This window comes from Myotis davidii, unplaced genomic scaffold, assembly GCF_000327345.1.
Source record: "Myotis davidii unplaced genomic scaffold, ASM32734v1 scaffold131, whole genome shotgun sequence".
In the NCBI taxonomy this organism is placed as follows: domain Eukaryota; kingdom Metazoa; phylum Chordata; class Mammalia; order Chiroptera; family Vespertilionidae; genus Myotis; species Myotis davidii.
The window spans coordinates 55,619-59,566 of record NW_006282815.1 but is presented as its reverse complement, the minus strand read 5'-3'; the positions used below and the strand labels follow the sequence as shown (position 1 = coordinate 59,566).

General features: G+C 37.9%; 1 protein-coding gene across 1 annotated transcript in view; it reads right to left on the bottom strand.

The window, feature by feature from the left end:
* Positions 1-3,948, bottom strand: part of CD276 (CD276 molecule) — a 25,182-nt gene that overhangs the window by 20,537 nt on the left and 697 nt on the right. The gene's annotated exons all lie outside the window — the stretch shown is intronic.

Genomic DNA, 3,948 nt, shown 5'->3' with positions numbered 1-3,948 from the left:
TGGAACTGGAGAGCATTATGCTAAGTGAAATAAGCCAGTCAATGAAGGAAAAATACCACATGATCTCACTTACTCATGGATAATTGAGACCATTATAAACTTTTAAACAATAATAGATACAGAGGCAGAGCGGCCTCAAACAGAGTGTCAAACTGCAGCGGGAAGGCCGGGGAGGGTTGGGGGGTGGGAGGTAGGGGGGTAAGAGATCAACCAAAGGACTTGTATGCATGCATATAAGCATAACCAATGGACATAAGACACTGGGGGATAGGGGAGGCTAGGGGACTGTCTTGGGCGGGGGGAAAAAATGGACACATATGTAATACCCTTTGTAATAAAAAAATAAAATTAAAAAAAAAACAAGCAGATGGTGCTGAAAAAAAAAAGAAAAAGGAATATGGAAACACAAAATATTTCATCTGTAATTTAGACAACTGAGAATATACTAGAAAAATATAATCTAAGCTAAAGAAAGGTGACTTTCTTATATTCAAAGTTCATATAATTCTACTGATTCATAATCCAGGAGATGAGGAACAAAAGGGAGTTAAAGTAAATAAATTTGCATTATTTAAGATGTTCATTTTAGAAAGAAAGGGCATCTAGATCTTCTTTAATTTAGAAATCATTCGAATCATCATTTTATCATTATTACATATTTATAACAGCAATGGAATAAAATGCAAGTACCAAAGAAATCACTGCCTAAGGAAGACAATCCAGATCTGTTGGACAGAATCATCATTCTAACCTTGTATGTCATAGACTAAATCCATTAAATACAAATGTGAAGAACAACAACAACAAAAAAAAAGCCACATAGAGGCAATAGCAGGTGCAAAGGCCCTGAGTCAAGGTCCAGGTTACTATGTGATAATATCAGGAAGCTGTCAGTGTGGCCGCAGCATTTGGATGGGAGAGCTTTGTGGGCCTGAAAGGAATTTAGGGAAGTATAACTGTCATTATTTGCAGATGACACATTACTGTATATAGAGAACCTTAAAGATCCCACACACAAAAACTACTAAAACTGAAAAGTAAATTCTGCAAAGTAGCAGGATACTAAATATTCAGAAATCAGTTGCATTTTTGTACACCAATAATGAACTATCAGAAAGAGAAACTAAGAAAACAATTTCATTCAAAATTGCTCCAAAAAGAATAAAATACCTAGGAATAAATTTAACCAAGGATGTAAAAGACCTGTACTCAAAAAATTATAACACACTGAAGAACAAAATTGAAGAAGGCACAAATACCAGTAAGTGGAAGCAATACCATGTTCATGGATAAGAAGAATTAACATCATTAAAAAGTCCATACAACCCAAGCAATCTACAGATTCAATGCAATTCCTATCAAGATACCAATGGCATATTTCACAGAACTAAAACAAATATTCCAAAAACTTATATGGAACCACAAAAGACCTCAAATTGCCACAGCAATCTTGAGGAAAAAAGAACAAAGTTAGAGCAATCTCGCTACCTGATATCAAACTATACAAGACCGAAGTAATCAAAACAGTATGGTATTGGCATATTGATCAGTGGAACAGAATAGAGAGCCCAAAAATAAACCCATGCCTTTAGTCAATAAATATTTTACAAAAGAGGCAAAAACATACAGTGGGGTAAAGATAGTCAATTCAATAAATGGTGTTGGGAATATTGGACAGATGTGTGCAAAAAATGAAACTAGACCACTTTCTGACACTATAACAAGAATAAACTCTAAATGCATTAAAAACATAAATGTTAGGCTCCAAACCATAAATATCCTAGAAGAAAATATAGGCAGTAAAATCTCAGTCATTTCTTATAACAATATTTTTTCTGATATATCTCTTCGGGCAAGGGAAACAAAAGAAACACTAAACAAATGGGACTACATCAAACTAAAAAGTTTTTGCACAGCAAAAGAAACCATCAACAAAATAAAAAGACAACCCACTGAATGGAGAACATATTTGTCCATACATCCGATAAGGGCTTAATATCCAAAATTTAGAAGGAACTTATACTAATAAAACTCAACCCCCACAAAAAAAAGAAAAAATCCAATTAAGAATGGGCAAAGGACCTGATAGACACTTCTCTAAAGAAAACATACAAATGACTAATGGATATATGAAAGCATGCTCAATAATACTAATCATCAGAGAAGTGCAAATTAAAACCATAATGAGATATCATCTCTGCACCTGTCATGTGGAGAAAGGGGAATGTAGCCCTAACCGGTTTGGCTCAGTGGATAGAGCATCAGCCTGCGGACTCAAGGGTCCCAGGTTCGATTCCAGTTAACGGCATGTACCTTGGTTGTGGGCACATCCCCAGTGAGGGGTGTGCAAGAGGCAGCTGATCAATGTTTCTCTCTCATCGATGTTTCTAACTATCCCTCTCCTTTCCTCTCTGAAAAAAATTAATAAATGTGGTGCCATCTCACGCCTGTCAGAATGGCTATCATCAACAAATGACAAGTGCTGGTGAGGATGCAGAGAAAAAGGAACTATCGTGCACTGCTGGTGGGAATGCAGACTGGTGCAGTCATTATGGAAAACACTATGGAGTTTCCTCAAAAACTTAAAAATGGAACCAGGGATTCCACTTCTGGAAATATATCCAAAGAAACCCAAAACACTAATTCGAAAGAATATATGCCCCCCTGTGTTCACTGCAGCATTATTTACAATAGCCAAGATTTGGAAGCAGCCCAAGTGCCCATCAGTAGATGAGTAGATAAAAAAAAGCTGTGGTACATTTACACAATGGAATGCTACTCAGTTGAAGAAATAAGGAAATCTTGCCTTTTTCGATAGCATGCATGGACCTGGAGAGTATTATGCTAAGTGAAATAAGCCAATCAGAGAAAGTTAAGTACCATATAATTTCACTTACATGTGGAATCTAATGAGCAAAATAAACTTAAAAAGTGGAGACAGACTCATGAATACAGAGAACATACTGACAGCTATCTGAGGGGAGGGAGTTGGCCACTGGGTGAGAAGGGTGAAAGGATTAAGGAAAGAAAAAAAGAGAAAGGCTCACAGACAGAGAACAATAAGGTGATTGCCAGAGGGAAGGGGGTTGAGGAGAGGTAGAAGAAGGGAAAGGGGGAACAAATGGTGATGGAAGGAGACTTGACTTGGGGTGGTGAACACACAATACAGTATACAGATGATGTATTGTAGAATTGTATACCTGAAACCTGTATAATTTTATTAACCAATGTCACCCAATAAATTCAATTTAAAGATATATAAAGAAATAAAATTGTATGGTAATGGAAAATAAGAACATTTTATGGAAAGAAGGAGGTATCATAATCGGTGCGCTGAGATCTCTCCCTGCAACCCCAGGTGCTCCAGGCCAGCTCTGCTACTGGAGACCAACTGGACCAGGGTGCCCTTCTTAGAGGCATTTGAGGAATGAAAGCAGCAGTGGGCAGAGATGCCTCTTTGTGACCACTAGATGGTGCCAGACACTAAGCTTTGTCTTTGTCCATGGCGGAAGAAGGTGGTCCCTCAGAGCAGAAGTACTGATTAGGATTTGGAATATAAGGTGAGAATATTGTTATGAAAGTAGTTGCCACTGTTGAATACCAACTCTGTGTCAAACAACACTGTGGGAATATTTGCATCATTTATTCAACATAGTGAATGAGCATCTATTATGGGGCTGGCACCAATCCTCTTCTTAGAGCAGAGAAAGCAAACATACAATATGTCAAGTGGAGATAAATGCCAGAGCATGAAGTAAGGTGAGGGATGGGGAGGGATGTGCTGTTTTATACAAGGTAGCCAGGAAAGCCTTGCTGGGGGTGACATTTGACTTATTAGTGTTCACAATGCCATTTTATAGAAGGGGAAATGGAGGCCGAGAAATGTAAAATAAGTTGCCTACTGGATCCTGGAGGTGGAAATGAGCATGGACAGGGGACAGGGGAGAT